Below are 21,625 nucleotides of genomic sequence, written 5' to 3'. Positions count from 1 at the left end.
AAATTACAACATTTCTTACATTTTCAACTGTTCGATTGCGCTTTCACACCTTCCCAAACAAACCAGACTTTTTAAAGCAAAGGCCCTAGGAATCCTGTTAGAGTAGCATAGCTAGTGGACTATTAGCAAACCATTCATCCATCCACCATCCTTAGTATGTCCAATAAGCAGCCAGAAGGAAACCCAGAAATCTATCTCCCAGCCTGCAATATCCTAGGTACCCAAAAGGTATCCTGACCTAATGCCAAAATCCCCTCAGTTGAGTCCCTTGGATGCTTGGCGCAACAACTCTGACCTTCTCATTGGCTGATGACACTCCTCACCCTATCTCCAAGGCTGAGCATGGTCACCCTAAAGAAGAAGTTAAGAAATAAGACTCAACAAGTAAACTAAAAAAAATTTTGTCTGCTGATTCTTCGGTGGTAAGAACCTGACTTTCTAAGAAACGAACTAGAGTTTGATTAAAGCGGACTAAACAGGGCTGGTGTGAATGCAGCCTAAGTTTTTGTGATAGGAAGTAATCTCTTAGGGAAATAAACTACAAGTCTCTCTCCTCAATAGCTCTTTGTTTTGCAAGAAACACTCAACTTCACCAAGTTGGTATTCCTGTCACAACGTGTTAGTTGGTAATAAACCCTCTTGCGTACATTCCTGTCTATCAGGAAATGCTACACGGTGCTCATGTAACATTTCCCCATGCTCAGCAGGTCAAAATCAACTCTATTAATGTGATGGACATCTCTCCGCATCTCTTGATCTGAGTCTTTACCGTAGCATGATTGGACGCTGTGCATGAATTATCTGAAAACTGCAGGGATGCTGCACCCCCCCCCCCCTCTTTCCCCACTTGCTCTTTACAAAGTAGCAAGATATTGCCTACACTTCTCTATGAAATTATATTTAACAGGAAAACCATAGATGAAAAGAATGGCCAACAGCAAAAACGGAGCTAAAGGTGAAAGTCTTTGAACTTTGTGGTATACATCACTGCTTCTGATTAAATATGTATGGCTTAGTAAGAAATTCAATACAGAAAAAAAAAATCTCTAAGTCAGTCATAATTCCCAAAGTGTTACTATAGGATTTTGTAAGGGTTATGGCTTCTTAAAGCCTAAGCCCTAGTGCTGCAAGACTGTCTCTAATCTCCTCAGACAGTCAATAGATATCCTGGTGGGCGTCCAGCTCGTAAGCTGGGATAAAGTCCAACCATGGTGGTCCTACGCCAGACACTGTGCTGCTTCTACTCATTTCAAAGTGCCTCAAGGCAACTTTAGTGGTCCTGCTTTGGCTGTAAAAATGAATCAAGATCTTTTAATTATGTTTTTAAAAGAAAGTAGTTTAATTATAATTGCTTATTTTTGAATAATCTCTTTTTTGTTGTTTCTGACAGTTTATAGCTATGGAGAGTTTTTTCCCCCACCAACAAGAATGTTTAGTTAGAAAGCTGCTCTGACGCCGCTGTGCTGGATGAGTAGCACAGCTGCTAAGTAGTACTACAAGAAAAGGTTTTCATTGTACTTTATAAAACTTTAGTTCTTTGCAAACATATTCAGACCTGGACGTAGCTTTCTCAAAATTTGGCTAATTACAAGTTGGTTCGTGACGAAAACTGTAAGGATGCCAATGTTTTTCCAAGCCACTAGCTTAAAAATAATCTCGTAATAATGGCTTTCTTTTCTTCTATACACAAAAAACAGCAAAAAGTCTAACTTTGTGTAACCCACGAGACAAGTTACTTAAAATACCCTTAGTAGTAGATGGCAAGTTAATTTACTTTACAGGAATACAGGAAGCCTACAGGATACAGGAAGTTGGGCCTGATCAGGAGATTCTAAATTTGTGGGAGCCTAGGTCCAAACAACAGAAGAGAGCACACAATGTATATATATATATATATATAAAAAAAATAGAATTTAATATAAAGAACATTTGTGGATCCACATTGTACAAATAAACAAAAACTGTGCGCTTTTTAAAAAAAATTAAAATAAAAGAAATAACCCAGTCTTTTTGATGTCTCTGTCAAATGTTCTTTCAAAGTTTGTTTAGTCTTTGCAATGTGTTCGTAAATTTTTTTTTTTTCAATATTTCACGGCTGGTAGGTCACCATCTACTGGTTCACTCGGTCCTCTGGGCTGGGGCTCGCCATCCAAGTCCTTGTGAGTGTGATCTTGATGTCTCTGGGCACAATGCTTCAAAAGTACTCCATAAAGAAAAAAAACCTGACCTGGAACAAGGTCAAAGTAAAACATCTTAAAATTCAGGATGCAGCAACAATTCAAATAGCTGTTTTATCAATTTTCAAGTTTTTCCATGTAGTACAATATTATTCTAGTTATCACAGTTAAGTATTACCAATACATCAGTAAACTACAGAAATTAGTTCATAGGTGGTAAAAAAAAATATATATACATTTCAATCTAAAAGTGCCAAAGTACATCTATAACACTAAATCTAACATTCAGAATGTGGATTAGAAACCCGCATTATATTAGCTCTGACCTACAGAGAACAGAAAGTTCCTAAGTAATAAAAGCACATTACAGCACCATGACATTAACAATGTTGAAATATTAAAACATGTGCTAATTGAAAAATAAGTAAAATTACATTTAAAAAAAATACAACATACACAATAATGATGATATAAAATTTACAATACAATTTTATTTTTTATTAAATTTGATCAATCAGTTATTAGGTATTTTAGCCCATTTTTAGCGAATTTACTGGGCGTTGGCCCAGTAAATTCCCAGCCGTTGGGCTGAGCGCGTGCGATTACTCACCGATGCTTCAATGCTATACAACTACAGGGGAATTTTTTCGAGCGTCAGCAGTCAGGACAGAAGCTTTCTGAGATCTAATTTAAAAAAAAAACAGATTCACTATTTTGAATTATAAATTCTGCGATACTATTTTAACATTGTCTTACCAATTTCCAAGATTCTTCATAGAATTTAACACAATCTTACAGGCAATTTACGGAACAACCGTCAGCTCTGTGCTCTCAAGGATGTTAGACGCAATCTGAGCTAAATCTCAGCGCCGCAATTAAAGGGGCGGGACAATCAACCTGATTGGCTGATGTGAAATCAGACTGTGCCAGTTATTGGTTGCTTAATCCGTCACTAAAAGCAATCATAAAAGGGATATTTCACAGGTTTTAAAGATTTTTAGCACTTTTTATCCTATATTCATGAACATATTTACAAACGTATTCTTTTTTTTAACTTTATTATTTTTTAATCTCGTTGTAGAATAAGATATTAAATTAACATCTAATCATTTTTTACTTTTGTTTTTAACACTGGGTTACATTTGCTTACCACTACTGTTTGAAAAATGAGCCTGAATTTCCTTGACAGTGGCACCACACAAGTGTACAGTTGCTAGGCAGGCTGTCACATCTCATGAACAGCAACGTCAGGTAAATATAGCATGCAGGGAAGCAGGTGGAATCTGAAAGGAGACGGTGACTGAGGCTGCTGCTGCTCACTAAACTCCCACATCGTAATCACAACAGACCGGCTTGACAACGCCAGGGAGAGGAAGTGCATTGAAGCAAACAAAGACAGACGGAGCGTTTCCTTTTGGCTGCAACGTGTAGAATACCTGTGGAAAATGTTCTTTAAAGTAACCTGGGGAAACCTAGGGAAAACCATAGCTATGGTTTTCTCTAGGGATTGAGATGAATGAATGATTTTCCCACCAGTTTCCTCACAGACAACCATCAGCCGCTTTTCTAAAAAGAAACCTTTTAAGGAACTTCATGTTGCAGTTGCTATTTGTATGGAAGACATTGTAAAAGACACTAGTACTTTGATACAGGCCTCCTGAAAAAGGGTCTTTCATTTCGGATTGAAGCATTTTTGCAACATCCTACAGGATTTAGCAAAATCTGACAATTTTATTTGACCCAACGCTTTCTGTAACACTAGCCGAGTTTTTATTGACTTTTGTGAAATTTGGAATTACAAAAACGTATTTGCTTAATTTTGAAAAAAAAAAAAAGCTCACATATTTTGCACTATTGATGAATTAATTAATGAATGAGAAGGAGAAAAGATTCAAAATTTACAGAGAAAAGAACACAAGAAATAAGTAAGAAACGATTTAAAACCATTTAAAAAGAAAATCATCGTCTGAATAAAGTGTTGTATCCAAATACAATTACTGCTTGGCAGTAAAACCTACAAAGGAATAACCACACGATAAAGTCTCAACCAAAAGCTAAAGGGCAAAAGCATGAGTTAATCTGAGACTCTTGGTTTTTAAAGGTCTAAAAGGCGTGACAGTGGAAAAAGAAAAGGTCTGCAGCAGTCAGAAATGTGTTGTGGAGTGAGCCAGAGTGGATAACAGAAGGAGAAATTGATAGGACAGAGGATGAAGTTGGAATTTAATGGAATTAGTGTGGAGAAAAAAAAAAACCATCAGGGAAGGACAAATCGAAAACAGGCGACAGACAGGGGGAAAAGAAAAAAAAAGACAACACCACCAGAAAAGAGGCTGAATCTGACTCTGGGGAGCAGAGAATGTTGGAACAAGACAAAATGAAGCTGAGGATCAAAACAGACTAACAATGTTATATCACCGTCTATGTGATATATATATATATATATATATATATTTTTTTTTTTTTTTTTTGCCTTGAAACTCGTGCTAATTAAATGGCTTCAACCCAAATGGCCCATGGATGTGTAACCAAAGAACTATGAGTCTGAAAGGAGTTTTCTCAGATTTAGTTAGACTGCAAAAACTCATGCAAAATAGAAAGAGGGCTACTTGTTCATTAAAAGTCTTTTATAATGGATAAAAATTACTTTCTAGATGATTTTATCCATCTGGTCTACTATTTTCATTATCGCCTTTTATTATACTTTTATATGAGCCAACACTCAGGGCACCAGACTTAAGGTGTTCAAAAATGAGAAAAAATAACTCCAAAAATAGTTGGAGCAAAGCACCAAGTTTCAATAAAAGTTTTTCAATAAAAAAAAAAATAAGTCAAATGTCAAATAACAGATTTGGACCAAACTCAACTGAGTTTGAACACAAACAAAACTGACCTGCAAACAAACAAAGAACTATGAATGGAATTTAACACGAGTGCAGTAACCTAAATGTGCCACACGAGGGAGGCACAACATCACAAAGGAACAAACAAATATAAAATTAGCTATGGCAACAAGACGCAAATAAAACTAAACTACCTTTAACTTAACACTATTAAACTAGCCCTAAATGTCAAGGTGTGCACCGTGAGCATGACGTCTCGCTCTTCAGAAAGCATCCCATTCCTCAAAACCGCTGCCAAAAAACAGACAATTGGTACTAGCTTTGTTTAGCTAATTTCTTGTTCTGATCATGTCACTCTCAGCATATTTGCAGATTCGCAACAAACAATTGTTATTACAAGGTAGGAAGAAACTTGGAGAATCAATTCTCCGTTGCTGTTCCATGTCACCTAGATGTCTAACTGAACTCTCCATCGGTTGCTACGGTTTTTGGGTGATGACTATTATGTATTTCACACCTTTGTGGCACCGAAGAGTCTAAAACTTCACATCCATCATCTGTGGAGTGTGTAACTATGTTTTTTTTTTCTTTTGACAGAAACCAAAAGTTTCTGTCCCTGTATGACTCTCTCGGTCTCACTTTCTGCTGCTTCGGGTGGAGTTGGGAAGAAACTTTCCCCATTTTTCATACAGAGAGCTGCCAAAACATGAAGAAATGTCAAAGGAAGACATTGAAAATATTCAGTAACTTCTGTCAGGTGTCTGGCAGTGGAGCATCTCGGGGGGTCTTCTACGCACCACTTCCTCTTCCAACTTCCAAACAATCTGAAAAATGCATCTTAATTATTCTCTGGCTCTCCACGGCATCCATCACCCCATTGATATTTACTCTCAAAGTGAAGCCAAACAGACCGGAAGACATATAGAAAGCCTTTGTATTGGCGGCAGGATGAATTCCATCCAAAAACAAAACATTTCATCACAAATCTAATTTGTGAGGGATTGTAGGGGCTCTACGGCACTGATATATAATTTACAAGTAATGTGTAGCATGCATCTCTGTCTTGTGCAGGCTGCAGGCGTGTGAGCCGAGCTTTAATTACACGGAGCCTGCCGGCGGACTCGAGTGCTGCCCCCCCGACAGCTGCTCTCTGCCCCGTGAGCCATGAGTCGCCGCGCCGCTTCCCTCAGATGAGTCACGTCCTCCGTGTGTTCATCTTTTGTTTCTCTCTCAACATTTGACTTCTCTGCACTTCAGAGGAATCGCTGGACGAATGTTAAATAAGTGAGAAGGGTGCCGAATGTATAAGCGATGACGTAGCCAAATTTACAGGACAGTAATTCCGCGACGCTGTCTGAAAAATTCCAACCATTTCTGGAAGTGGAGACGCTGCGCTTTCCAGCCAATATCGGGTTATTACGGTAATTTCGCCCACACTGTAGCAGCGAGTGAAATTAATCTGAGGGGCATGCTTTTAATAGACGGGAAATTGCGCAAATAACCTACAAGATGGTAAAGGTTCCAGTTGTTATGGATAAATGGGCTAACATATTTACTCACAGGACAATTGAAGAACTGCATACAATTGAAAAAAGTAAAAATATTCAGGTCCAGATTTGAAAATTTGGGCTTTAAGGGTTAATTTCCATCTGACTGGTTTTTTTCCCCCACATGATTTTATTTTTTCATATTTCAACTGTGTGCTTGTTTAGAAGAAAAAATACCTTCCAGATACTGAAAATTGTGAACTACCAACAGAGGAATGAGAGTAACATGTTCATTTATAGATTCATTAACTTGGCAGACAGTTTTATGACTCAGAAGTCCCCATTGTGTCATCTGCCTTCCATTGTATTTTTTATTTCATTCCTTTTGAATGTATAATTCAAGTGCGGAGTTCAAGTACTGCAATTTTCTCTGCGGTTCACATCCACGACTGCACTGATTAAGCTTAATAGACTTTCATATTTTTAGATTTCGTCAGTCTCAGGCCAACCTGACCCCAGAGAGATGGATATCTCACGGACTTCGCCGTACGCTTTTAATTTTAAGACAGTTTCCACACAGACACACAAAACGGAAAGAACAACTGACTGGGAAGGCACCAGTCAGGTCTGCCTTAGGATCGTGACAGATCTCCATATAAACAGAAACAACAAACAGTCGGGTCGACCAAAACCCGTGACTGCCTCAGAACCTACGGGCGACATGCTGAGGCTTTTTTTCATTTAACGGGAGACATCTCTGTGAATCTTTGGCTGATGCCTGAAGAACAAAGAAACGGCACCAGTGGATCAAGTTGCAAGCCGTTTAAGGTTATGCAGCAGAAAGTGGGGCATGGAGAACTCCCTCCTCCGTCTGAAACTGCTAATCCCTGCCACTCGTTCAGACGTTTGAAAAGGAAAGCAGAACAATGCGTAGTAGTGTTGTTAGTGCTGCAGTTTTGTCATAAATGCAAAGTCATATTTAGCGTAAAAGTGTCATTGTGAAATTCAGTGAATTTCTGCTCCGTCCCTCTGAATCTTTTACTCTGAAATAACAGCAAGTACAGCCCAGGCTTGGGATAGTTTGGGTTTTTCATATGTTGGTTTAGCTTTATTTCGTAGCGTCGCCGCCAGTCAAAATCAATTTCACATCAGTCAATAGATTCATAAATGGAAAAATTTAATCTTTGCAAAATCTATCAGTTTAGTATGTTTTAGTTTTCTAAACCCGCAACATAGTTATAGTTTTTGTCTATTAATTACTGTTTTCATTTATTTCAGTTAACTGAAATGTTTTCTGAGGTTTGGTGGAGAAAACAACTTTATGAAGACCGCAGCAGACACCTGGGATTTAAGTTAAGTTAGAAAACAATATTGGGAGCTTTAGTTTGCTTTAGGGCTGTAAATATTCATGATTTGAGTTCCTCAATTATTAAAATTTGAGGCAAATTATCTTCCTCGAGGCTTCGGTAAATTATGTTTTACTATTTAGCATTGTGTGTCGGCTAGATGATTATTTGTGTTGCTCAGAGCTCTCACTCCCGCCAGTGAGTTGTTGATGTTTGTTAAATGCTATTAGCATAATCCAGGGTGACATTTACCTGGACATGTTCACTTTCCATGATCTGTCTGGGCACCAGGCAGCTCAAATATTCCATCCATCCATCCATCCATCCATCCATCCATCCATTTTCTATACACCCTTGTCCCTGAGTGGTGTCGGGAGGTGCTGGTGCCTATCTGAGACGGGGTCACCCTGGACAGGTCGCCAGTCTGTCACAGGGCAACACAGAGACACACAACCATGCACACACACTCACACCTAGGGGCAATTTGGAGAGGCCAATTAACCTGACAGTCATGTTTTTGGACTGTGGGAGGAAACCGGAGTACCCGGAGAAAACCCATGCATGCACAGGGAGAACATGCAGAAAGACCGGGGCCGGGAATCAAACCCAGAACCTTCTTGCTGCAAGGCAACAGCTCTAGCTCAAATATTCAGTTTTCATAATTTTTCAGTAAACCAAATGTTGTGATGCACGTCAGACAACAGCCTTTCTTTCATTGGCTGCCTGGTGGGTTGCTTTGGAACGAACGAAGATGAAGTGCGTGGCGTGTGTATGTATACATGTGCAGCCTGTATACACACACCTGTATGCAGATCGCTCACATGGACACAAAAGCTATAAAAAGCTGTGCAAAGTGAATTAAAAAATTGGACGCCTCTTTTAGATGTTTCTCTGGTTCAGCATGCCTGACTCAAATGAATGATTCCTTAGTGTGTTCTTGCAGAGCTTGATGGTTTGGAGGTTATTCAATCATCTATATCAGCTCTGGTGAAGCACATCCAAAACAAGCCAATCATCATCAAGACACCAGACCTTGAGGATTGGAGTTGGACATCTCTGTGCTGGATGTATTCCAGGATCTTTGCTTTCATCTTGGTGGAGGCTTTACGGTCTCCCTCCTTCCAGCTTGATCAGCTGTTTTTTCAGGATCTCCATTACTCTGTGTTTCTGATTGTGGCTTTCTTTCTTGTGAGTGCTTTCTGTGGTGGGCATCCCAAAATATTTGGAAATCTGCAATGCCACCAGTAGTTCAACTCTTCAGCTGTGATCAAATTGCCTCTCTGTACTGTTTAAGATGCCATGCTCTACAGTGTCGTCCTCCAAACCATAATGGTTTTCTGAATAACTTACAAAACAATAAATGTTTGATATTACATTTCTGGTTTCTACCATATGGTGGGAATGTTTCTGAGCATCCAGCTGAGTTGTGGGAGGTGAGAAGCAGAAGCACCGTGTCCATCTGCCTTCTATTATGACTTACACAGGACGCTATACGGGGGATTGCAGCAGCATGCAAATGAAGGCTCTGCGTTTTATGAATTATTTGGATGGATAAGCCTATAAGGTGCTATTTAAATGCATTTTTTTATATTTCAAAGCTTGTTAACACGGTTCTGAATTCAAAGCAAAATCAGATTTTCCAAGTTAAAGGTGTCACTTCCCCCAGCCCCCACTTTCCAAAATGGGAGTCGCACCTCCAACATAGGAGTAGATAAAGTTTGGTTTCATCTCTTGGGTTTCAGTCCATGTGCTCATGTGTTAATAAAATGATTTGGGACAGCTTCAAAGTCACCGCTGAATTTCCATTTATCACACTCTTCACCCTTTAGGGCCGCCTTTCACCACGGGCTTTTCTTAATTTTCAGTTCCAGGCAGGCAGTCGCACCCATGATGGAGAATATCATGTACCCAGCAGTGATTCAGCCGTAGCGTTGTGTTCACAAGTAAACACAGGAGATTATTATCTCAGCCGGTCAAATATATACCACTGCTGAAGCTGCAGCCTGTGGCAACGATTGACTGGCAGGCACAGATCACCACCGTAGCCACTGCCGGAGGTGTTTATTAAACTATTTGCGCGTCCTTCAGGATTCCTTGATGCATCTCTGATAAGTCTGTCAAGATCAGAAACTAGATCCCTGAAAAGGCTTCGTTCCAATGCTCTGCAAAAGCCATCTTAGCAATTGAACTTTCTAGGGCAGTGTTTCCCAACCCTGGTCCTCAAGGCACACTGTCCTACATATTTTAGAGGTTTCCCTGCTTTAATGTGCCTGATTCAGCTGATTGCAGTTCAACAAACGCCTGTTGGTCAGTCATCGATTGAAATCAGCTGGGCTGAAGGAAGGAAATAACTAAAACATGCAAGGCAGTGAGCCTTGAGGACCAGGGTTGGGAAACACTGTTCTAGGGTTATAATAGTTTGCGGTTTGTCATTATCATTTCATTGTGACTTTTTTTTTTTTTTGGCTAATTCAGTTAGTTTTAGAGTGTGTTTTCTAGTTTGTATTAGTTATTATTAGACAAATATTGTTTAGGTTTTATTAGTTATAGGAATAGTTTCAGTTTTTTTATATTTTGGTTAATTGGAGTGCTGTTATTTGCTAACGTAAACTGCTTGTGAGGGGGGAAATCAGATTTGAAGACTTATAAATATATTCAGAAACATGAAAATGAAGGATATTATATCTATAATTTTAGTAGGTTTTAGTTAGTTTTATAAACACATGACATAGTTCTATTTAGTCACAAATTTTCTCCATAAATTAATAAAATTGTTGTTATTTCGTTAGTTTTAGTTAGCTATAACAACCCTGGAACTTTCAAACATTTTGTCATGTTACAACCACAAACTTTTATTTTATCAATATATTTATCAATATATTTTAATGAAGTTTATGAATCCCGTTTGCTCACCTCAGTGTTGTCATGACGTTTGACTGCAGAGTAGAGTAACTGGAGGGATTTTTCAGTGTGATGTTTAATGTTAGGATTACACCACATGTAATGATTTGCATGTCGGTCACTTAGGCTACATTTACATGAGACCATTGCCTAGAAACTGCCAGTATTTTCCAAAGCTGATTGGGAAAAAAAAAGTCTACATTTAAAAGTCTCTGCCCAGACACCTTGAGTCAGCTGTAGTTGTCCTTCCAGGCCACTAGGTGGCACTGTCATTTTAGCATGTCATTGAATGTGCATGCGTTTTTAACCCTTAGCTTCCATCCATTTTCATCCATTTTCTTTACACCCTTTTCCCGTAGTGGGGTCGGGAGAGGTGCTGGTGCCCATCTCCAGCTAACGTTCCGGGCGAGAGGCGGGGTCACCCTGGACAGGTCCCCAGTCTGTCACAGGGCAACACAGAGACACACAGGACAAACAACCATGTACACACACACACTCACACCTTTTACTCAAATCAACTCTCTTTAAACTTGATTTATTCCCTTTTCCCTTTAATTCCTCTAGTTTGTCATCCTGTTCCTTGAAATACTTCTGTCCTTTTTTTTCAGCAGTTTGCAATTGAACTAACCAAGAACTGTCAGAAACAAAAAAATGCAGTTTTTTTGCAAACTTTACTGACAAAGGGAATCCTTTTCAATGATGTTAAAGCATCGTATCTAGGCAGGATGCAGAGGAAGAAGGCCTTGTAGTCTTAAGGAATGAAAATCTGCTTGAAACGTCACGAGTTGTTGTGTGGGAGAGAGTAAGGTAGGAGGGGGTTAAAATGCAGTAAAAAAAGAGGGATGGAGGTGAAAGATGTAGCTGGAGGCTCTAGGGAAGTGTTAAGTACCAGATAAAAGGGATGTTTGGTTTTGCTACGGTAGATATGAATCCTCACTTGGAAAAGTTCAAATTAGGTTTCTATGGTGTGGTTAGAGAGGAAATATGAGTAAATGACAGGAACAGTTAATATACTAAAAACATCTCAAGAGCTCGTTATTGGACCAAAATAATCAACTGAAATGCAAAATCTCCAAAACGCTGATTGTTTGACAGTTTTTTTTTTCATCAAAAACTGGTGTTGAGCCACATAATTCAAGTTTTAGAAAATAACTGGTGTTTTCCATGACGTTGTGATTAATGAGACCAAATACATGAGTATATATAAATATAAATGTGAACATTTTTTAATGCTCTTAGTCATGCAGTTAGTAAAACTTCTGTTAGCTTGTTTTTGCACGGGACCTATGTTTGACGTGTTGTATACTGTACCCCTTTCTGCGTTGAGATGATCTCTCTCTTAATTTTATGTAAACAAGGACTAAGACGACAGTGATGCAACAATAAATATCTTGAAGTAAGCGTTGTGCTGCTTGTCTTTTTTTCTTCGTTGCACCAGAATCAGAACAACTGTTTTTCTGAAACGGTTAGAAATACCCACAAATCACAATTTCAGCTAAAACTCAAAGCAAACCAGAACAGTGTTCTCTGGCATCTATTTCTGCTGTCTGATGGCCACAGTTACCGCGGTTGCTGGAGGTTTTTGTTGTTCAGTGTCCCAAGTGTAACCCAGTGTTAAAAACACAAGTAAAATGAATAGATATTGATTTAATATCTCATTCCACAACGAGATTAAAAAGTATTTAAGTTTAAAAAAAAAGAATATGTTTGTAAATATGTTCATAAATATTGATTAAAAAGTGCTAAAAAATCTTTTAAACCTGTGAAATATACCTTTAATGATTGCTTTTAGTGACATTTTAAACAACCAATAACTGGCACAGTCTGATTTGACATCAGCCAATCAGGTTGATTGTCCCGCCCCTTTAACTGCAGCGCTGAGATTTAGCTCAGATTGTGTCTAACTCCCTTGAGAGCTGACGGTTGTCCCGTAAATTGCCTAGAAGATTATGCTTTGAAGAATCCTGGAAATTGGTAGGACAATGTTAAATTAGTATCGCAGAATTCATAATTCAAAATAGTGAATCTGGGTTTTTTAAAATTAGATCTCCAAAAGCTTCTGTTCTAAAAGCTGACGTCCGGAAAAAATACCTGGTAGTTGTGTAGCATTGAAGCATCGGTTAGTAATCGCACGCGCTCAGCCGTTGGCCAGTAAATTCGCTAAAATTTGGCTAAAATACCTAATAACTGTTCAAATTTAATAAAAAATGTAATTGTATTGTAAACTTTATATCATTATTATTGTGTATGTTGTATTTGTCTTATGTAAATTTACTTCTTTTTCCATTAGTACGTTTTAATATTTCTACATTAATGTCATGGTGCTGTAATGTGCTCTTATAGGACAGAGCTAATGCGGGTTTCTAATCCACATTTTGAATGTTAGATTTAGTGTTATAAATTTACTTTGGCACTTTTAGATTGAAATTTGAATTATTGAATTGCTTTGTTGATATTAGCATCCTGAATTTTAAGATGCTTTACTTTGACCTTCTTCCAGGTCAGGTTTTTTTTCTTATGGTGCACTTTTGAAACATTGTGCCAGAGACATCAAGATCACCCTTACAAGAACTTGGATGGTGAGCCCCAGCCCAGAGGACCGAGTGAACTGGTAGACGGTGACCCGACTGGTCACCAGCCGTGAAACAACAAAAAAATATTTCACAGACACATTGGAAAGACCAAACAAACTTTGAAAGAACATTTGACAGACATCAAAAAGACTGGGTTATTTTTGTATTTAATTTTTTTTAAAGCGTGTAATTTTTGTTTATTTGTACAATGTGGATCCACAAATGTTGATTATATTAAATTCTACTTTTTAAAATTAAATTCTACTTTTTTATATACATTGTGTGCTCTCCTCTGTTCACACTAGGCTCCCCCGAATTTAGAATCTCCTGGTCAGGCCCAACTTCCTTATACTTTTGTAGTGTTGGTTTTAGTAAGGTAAATTAACTTAACTTGCCATCTACTATTAAAGGTATTTAAAGTAACCCTTCTTGTGGGTTACACAAGGGTCACTGACAAAGACGCGATGCACACATACTTAAGATCAATTTCTATCTGTTGTGTCCCACTAGCCTGGAAAAAACCAGCTCCTTGAGTTACGCTATGCTTCATACACAGAATCTAGACCCTCGCCTATTGAGAAATGATTGCCTAATGGAGGTGTGAACTTCAAGTTTCAAAGAATTAGATTACGATACATAATTGCTGCCGTTTGGCCGTGACATATAAAATGTGCCATCTCGATCATGAAGGAATCTACGCAATGAAGCTTACCGGAAAATACAAACCATCCTAAAATAGAAATGCCAAGTCAAATGGCATCTTTACCAGCAATAAAATGTCTTAAAACATTCTTCTTGGTTCAACTTTAATTTCTCAATGCTTGGAGAAGTGGCCAACACAGACTGAAAGATTTTGTTTACTGCAGGGTTAGTGAACGAAGCTACAAGTAGGTTATAACCCTAAAGGAAGCCAGAAAATCAATATCATTGTTCACAACTTCTCCTTCTGTTTGCCGATTGGCCCGGTTGAAATTCTACTGGAGAAACCATGGTCAATGGGAGAGATCTCAGACAGAGCACTGAAGGGAGATGCGAATCAAGCTGAATTGCATGGAAAGGCGTTTGCCCAGCTAGTCTTCCACATCGGGTTGATGGGGCAACAGGTCCAGAAGGGAACCACACGCATCTCTCCCAGTCCAGACTGGACACATAGACCATCTTCATCAGTTCATTTTAAATCCTGAATCGTATTAAAAAACAATCTAATTATTACTAATAATAATGCCGTCTGATGGAGACATAAAAGAGAAGCTACTATTCTTCTAAAAACAGATATAAACATTTGTTTGCCAGTTGGTTTAATAGTTAAAATACAAGAAAAGTGAAAAACCAACAGACTCATAACCAGTTTACAGGAAAGCATAGAAATTGACTCATTTATCTCCTTCCTGGCTATCAGCAATATGGGCTGCTGACGCTGTGCTGCTGTTGGTGTCGAGCTCAGTTACACAAAAAAAAGCTGGAAGACATTACGTTCTGTCTATTGTTTACATTTCCGCACCGTACAGAACAAATGTGTTCGAGTGGGTTGTTTACAACCCATCAAGTATGGAGCGGCAGCGTCATTTCTTTGGGATCATCCTTTATTCTATTTTTATGCTAACGTGTTAAGTTATTAAACTAAAATTATTTATTTGTAGCTCTTTTCCAAGCAGGCAAAATTTCTTGTCACAATTTACAACAGCAGCAGCAGCAAATGTTTGTCAGTTACATTTAATTTTTTTTGAAGATATTTTTAGTCAAGTATAATTCAAAATTTTAAACCCGATAGAATGATGAAAAACCCTACTTAAATTAATGATTTTAACATAACATTGTCAATCTAAACTTAATATTCAGCCATTAAAATCCGTGGTTTTAATCCCTAGCCTCCTGAAATTTACCCTTCTGAAGTCCGTCATGGCGCCTCGAATGATTAAGTGATGGAGTTGCAAAGGGTTAATAGTTTGAGACATGCAGAACTGATTTGACTGTTTCCATAGCAATGATCAGAAGCAAGATATTCCCCCAGAACTACAGTGAGCTCATTGTAGCTATGACCTCATCAATGACATAGATCAAAGAACATCTGAGGTTATGAATGCTTGGGTCTCAAAACAGGAGGTTATATCCAAGTATCTCTTTTAGCAATAGCACCGTGTTTGACATTTTCATAATGCAACACATCGGATTTACAACAATGTTTTTTCCCCTGACATTTGGAGCAGGGTATTTGATCACAACGGGAGTGAGAAAGCTTTTTAACAAGGTACTGCCTGGGATCACTTTCGACATAAGCAGTTACAAGGACGAGAATGAGTATGACGAATTTGATCAGTACCTTTTCAAGCCTTCCCCAACTGTCCAGCAAGCTGCCCCGGCTGGGGCAGAACAGACGTCCTCGGCTGAGGACGTCTGTTCTGACAATAAAGGGCAGACGTCCTCGGCTGAGGGCGTCTGTTCTGACAATAAAGGGCAGACGTCCTCGGCTGAGGGCGTCTGCTCTAAAAAATTAACTGGCATATTGAAGAAAGGGGAAGGAAAAAGGAAAACTCACCGCGTTGATTTTGTGGATCCGCCAGAGACGTTTTGTCCGTCTTGGTGTCCGTCTTGTTGTTCGTCATCTTGACGGACAACAAGATGGACATCAGGGGGAGCTGATTTTTAGAATGGCAGAGAACTTAGCCAGATAGCACATCACAGCAAGCTGACCCAGGCGGCTTGCTGTGATGGGGTCTACACCAGGAGAGACCCCGGTAGAAGGGAACGATGTATCCAAAATTTCTAAAGAGCAGACTTCCTCGGGCAAGAAAAAAGGACTTATGTGTGCAATTCGCCGATCAGCACAAAGATAGAAATTCTTGTGGCCACAAATTCTTGTGGCCATAGTGGGAGTTTTCAGTCAGCTCTGTCTGACGAAAAAGCAGTTTGGAGCGGAAAGGAAAAAGACAAAACTAGAAGAGAAGAGGAAAGACGGATCTGCTGTATGAGCTGAATATTACAGTGTTTGCAGCGATTCTTCTGTTCATCGATAGAGAAAATTCATCAGAGATCGTCTGACTGCCGCTGCTGGATAAATATTCAACATCACTAAGTAGTAGTAAAAAAGAAAACAGATCGACCATCAACTCAGAAATCCGGGATCATAGAGTCGTTAGCGGTTGAGATTCGTTAGCCACTAACGGTCTCACCTCACTTTGCGAGGAAAAAGACAACAATCAAGAGAAGTTTTTTCTGAGTTGAATATTTGGACATAGCATTAAGAGACGGAAAGATTCTGGTTTAAGCGCAGTGCTAGATGTTTATTCAGTAATTGTTGCTATAATTTTCAGCGAAGGCGGCGGGGAATTCCGGAAAGAACCAACCGTTAAACATTGTATCAAAGAGCCGTTACCCAGACTTGATATTTATTTTTGTTATTATTAATAAGCGCTCCCCTGAACACAGCGGTGGTTATTTAGTTAATTTTAAACTCCTGCTCTGCTAGTTATTTTGGTAATGGAACCGAAACGCACAGAATTGCGCAGCATCTTGTTGAAACAATAATCACTGACATTATTATTGTTGTTGGGTCATTAATTTGAACACGTTTTGTTGATTTTTTTTGTTGTTCTTTAATAAAGTTACGGACGTGTTGATAAGGAGCCAGAGGAGGACGTGCTGGTCACAGCGTCCTGGTGGTGTTCAGTTTGTCACCTAATGCCGAGACTCAAAACCTTCCGCTGCTCTAGCAAAGCACGTACAGTTCAGAAACAATACACTGCAAAAAGTCCCCTTTCAAAAACAAGAAAAAAAAGTACAAAAATAGGGTATAATTTTCTTAAAATAAGAAAAATTATCTGCCAACAGAACAAGAAAATTTATCTTGTCAAGATTTTCTAAAACAAGGAAAAATATCTAACCAAGATAGACCTACAAATATCTTAAAATTAGTGTATTTGTACTTAAAACAAGCCAATTTTACTTATATGAATAAGATATTATTATCTTATTTTAAGAAAAATTATCTCGAGTAAAGAAAATGAATTTCTTGAAATCAGCGTAAATTTTTCTTATTTTAAGAAAAATGTTCTATGTATTAAGAAAATAAATCTCATATATTCTATTTGTATTGGTAAAATTGGCTTGTTTTAAGAACAAATACACTAATTTTAAGATGTTTGGAAAATCTTGACGAGATAAATTTTCTTGTTCTGTTGGCAGATAATTTTTCTTATTTTAAGAAAATTATACTCTATTTTTGTACTTTTTCCCTCTTGTTTTTGAAAGGGGACTTTTTGCAGAGTTATACCTAAAACTAGTTTATTTTTATTGTTGCAAAGGGTTAAAATATATAGCATAAGCATAAGATTTTTGTCTTATGCTAAGACAAAAATCCAAAAATTGATCCTGTGAATACTGGAACAAGAGATGTTATTGGCTTGCTGAAATGAAGACATAAGTTCAATTACTTTTAACATCTTTATTACGTTTAAGTTTCACATAAACACAATAAAACATGACTACTGGTCAGAATTTAAAGTCTGGATGGGCATCTGATTCTGAAACAATCCTGTAAAATGACAGAACAATGACGATCTGACACATCTGCCGCACTCATAAGATGCACTAAGAGTCAAGCAAACCAAATTGCTTGACTCTTAGTGCATCTAAGAGTAGTTTTAGGGACTAATCAGTGTAATGATGAATCAGTATCATAAATTTCTTACCTCAAGAATGTGAAGGACGCGGCCACTTGCAATTCCCAAAGTTTCTTGTAGATGGTGCAATACGTGATTGACAATGTGTCTGGCATAGGCTTCACCATGGCAACAGTTTGGTTTACTTGAAAAATTAAACAAGTCTTATTTTAGTTTATGTGTTCAATTACAATATTACATGAATTCAAGATGGCAAGAAAGTTATTTTAATTAAATCAAATAAGGACGACTTAAATTCACCAATCAAAAATAGTGTTTAAAATATCCTGGTAACAGTGTGGAATATCTAACCTGGGCTTTTAGACTCATTGCATTTAAGTTTTTAAATTACAGCACATCAAACACCCTCAGTTAGTGAAATACTAGGCGGAATTGGCCTTTAACCATTTCCTGAATCAGAAGCTACGAATGAGAAGCCACCTTAGCTATGTTAAAAACGGAAGCTACCAAGAACTCGTGTCGATATTATTTTTAAGCCACAGCTATTGTGGTTAATAACTGTTCAAAGCTCATATTTACAAGAGCGGCTCTTTAACCGCGGATGAAAATTGGCATTTCACGACATGCTAACTAGCTTCAGTTAGCTTATCTAAGAAAGACAGACTTTAAACTTACCTCTGAGTACAGCAGCTGTAGGGTCTATACACGTAAAAAAGTCCTCCATCTTCATTCATGTCCAACCGAGATTAGAGAATTTGCCAAAAGAAAATCTTATAAAAGTACAGTAGATAAAAGCTTAGTTAGGCTGTTACAACTGAATTAACCGTTAATCAGGGCAGTTAAATGATCTCTGGCGTTGCCGTTAGTGATGTGCGGATTGATACTGAAATATCGATTCTTCCGATACCAGAACTTAATTCTTTAAAATCTATTGTCAGATCCAAGGATCAATACTTTCAACATTAATTTGAGATAATGTAGATTACCTAGAGTACATTAGAAAGTAACTAAATTATTGAGATCTTGCCTAAATGAAACGTTGTTAATGGGAACTACTTTTTATTCCGCCTGGTAAGTATGTAATGCGCAGCGTGCTGCTGACGCTCACTCACTCAGAAATGAACATGTTGACAGATTATAAAAAAAAGTGACATGGAGCTATTTCAGCTGTCATTTTATAGTAGTTTTAATAATTAAACAAGGATGTATTTAGTAGGGTTATTACTTTAATAATTTTCTTTTTTTTAGTTTGCAACTCGATTTTCACATGTTTTGTATATTTCAGCTGAATTAAAATAGTTTATAGTAAACGAGATTGTTCTCAATGTACTTCTGAGTTTAAAATGAGTGCATCAGAGTACATTGTGTTCTTTTTATGAAGCCAAGATATGGATTACATTTATTTTTTATTTAATTAAGAAACAAATTAACTGTCTTTGCACAAAGTATGGGATCTGTATTGCCAATACCAGCTTAAATTTTACTCGGTATTGGATCGGAAAGAAAATCTGTTGTATCGAACATTAATACTATCTCACTGACATTTTGGGCGCTTTCCCATTTGGATTGTATGATGTCATAATTAAATCAAACAAGGACTACTTGTTATTGTTAGTTTGAACAATAAAATATTGTTCAAACTAATATTAGTAACTTATAAAGTAAGAATTTGAAATATAAACCAAAAGTTAAAATATTTATCATGACATTGAGCTAATCAATATTGTTGATTCTAATCTCATTGTGTGGAATACCAGCCATCAATAGAAATTTCATGACATGTCAGTAAGAGGTCCCACATCTTGCATCAAGAAGATTAGATTAAGAAGGTCCTTAGCAGATGGAAACATGCCAAGAATTATCTTGATATATAAACTGATATTGTCTCTGAAATTGTTGTGTAAAATGTCCATCCATCCATCCATTTTCTTGCACCCTTGTCCCTTAGTGGGGTCGGGAGGGTTGCTGGTGCCCATCTCCAGCTAACGTTCCAGGCGAGAGGCCGGGTCACCCTGGACAGGTCGCCAGTCTGTCACAGGGCAACACAGAGACACACAGGACACACAACCATGCACACACACACACTCACACCTAGGGGCAATTTGGTGAGGCCAATTAACCTAACAGTCATGTTTTTGGACTGTGGGAGGAAACCGGAGTACCCCGAGAAAACCCACACATGCACAGGGAGAACATGCAAACTCCATGCAGAAAGACCGGGGCCGGGAATCAAACCCAGAACCTTCTTGCTGCAAGGCAACAGCTCTACCAACTGCGCCACTGTGCACCGTGTTAAATGTCAATCGTTTAAATATTAAATTATAATTTCCAGTACACTCTGCCAACTTATACAAGAATATAAGTTCATGGGGTTTTTTATTTTTCATTGACAATAACACAAAAGATTCCATTTGGACATAGTCTGTTTTAATTATCTGAAGACATTTCATTAAGTATGTGATTTTGCTTTCTGTGCTTGAAATAAGAAATTTTTATTTATATAAAATAAGTTCTAGACTTGAAGTTTGATTGGTAAATATTGATATTCTAGATTCTAGAACATATTTACTCATAATAAGTAATATTTTCTTAATATTAAGCTTTTATATCTTACTGAGATAAGTACAAAAACACTTAAAATAAGAAAAATATTCTAACATAAATCCCTCTTGGTGAGAAAAATTATCTTGTCAGAAAGAAAACAAGAAAAATCTTCTTAATTTAAGATATTTCATCTTACTAAGATTTCAGTTTTTGCAGTATACTGTTTTAGATTTCCTACACCTGTCTGCTGAGAAAGGCATCCTGCAATGGAAAGAACTTGTTTTCCCCGTGCCAGTGAATGATCAGATGTTATCTTTCCGTAGCATTGACACAAAAGGCGCTAACAGCAGCTGATTAAATCCTCGCTCAGAGTCACGTAGGACAGTCAGACTTTATTTACATTCAAAGCATTTTTATGTTAAATAACCGCAGCAGGTGACATCAATGGGCCATTCAACCTGTTCGTTTGCTGACATGTCAGCACCTCGTATGTCTGTCATCCACTGTTTCACCAAATTATATTGTATATCACCAGCTGAGAGAAACCCTTCAGAGCGCTACAACTCTAGTAGTGACTGTGGAAACCTGTGTACTAGCTTTCCGATCGGTATTGGATCGGAAAGAAAATCTGTTGTATATCGAACAGATATACAACAGATATCTGTTCGATATTGTGGGCAACTAACATAGTTAGTATGTTAGTTGCCCACAAAAAATAGTAAGGTACTGTGTTAGCTACACACCAGCTAACACGCTAACTAACACACCAGTTAAGTGTGTTAGTTGCCCACAAAAACAGCAAGGTACTGAGTTAGCTACACGCTTTTCTGTCTCTGTTGAGAATTTTTGTTTGTGCAAAGGTGTTTATACCCCTCATCTTATTTTATTTTATTTAATTGAATGCCATCACAACCACAAAACTTCAGTAAAAACACAAATGTGAAATGAAAGGAAGATAAAATATGGCAAAAATACATGTATAGTGCATCCAGTTGTCTTCAGAAGTGGTCTAGTTAGAAAACGGTGTCCATAAGTTTCACTTTCAGAGATGACTGACCAAAAATATTGCATTTTCATGCAATATTCAAATTTTTTGAGCTGCACTGGTAAATATTCTACAAAACGGTCTGATTAACAG

The 21,625-nt window shown here is 37.8% G+C and overlaps 3 long non-coding RNA genes across 3 annotated transcripts; 1 reads left to right on the top strand and 2 right to left on the bottom strand.

Moving 5' to 3' along the window:
* Nucleotides 1-1,905: 1,905 nt before the first annotated feature.
* Nucleotides 1,906-7,197, bottom strand: LOC103482074 (uncharacterized). The gene is made up of 3 exons (XR_536387.3): nt 2,934-7,197; nt 2,788-2,861; nt 1,906-2,227 (listed from the first exon to the last, which is right to left on the bottom strand). It is a non-coding gene; the product is annotated as an uncharacterized LOC103482074 (long non-coding RNA).
* A 5,175-nt stretch (nt 7,198-12,372) lies between these two features.
* On the top strand, nt 12,373-13,600 carry LOC145549145 (uncharacterized). Its single transcript, XR_014085115.1, has 2 exons — nt 12,373-12,725; nt 13,252-13,600. It is a non-coding gene; the product is annotated as an uncharacterized LOC145549145 (long non-coding RNA).
* A 4,150-nt stretch (nt 13,601-17,750) lies between these two features.
* On the bottom strand, nt 17,751-18,988 carry LOC145549162 (uncharacterized). The gene is made up of 3 exons (XR_014085137.1): nt 18,619-18,988; nt 18,013-18,127; nt 17,751-17,855 (listed from the first exon to the last, which is right to left on the bottom strand). It is a non-coding gene; the product is annotated as an uncharacterized LOC145549162 (long non-coding RNA).
* Nucleotides 18,989-21,625: the final 2,637 nt, after the last annotated feature.

Source organism: Poecilia reticulata, chromosome 19 (assembly GCF_904066995.2).
Source record: "Poecilia reticulata chromosome 19, P_reticulata-male-v2, whole genome shotgun sequence".
Lineage (NCBI taxonomy): Eukaryota > Metazoa > Chordata > Actinopteri > Cyprinodontiformes > Poeciliidae > Poecilia > Poecilia reticulata.
Note: the sequence above shows the minus strand (reverse complement) of the source record. Positions and strands in the feature narration are given on the sequence as shown.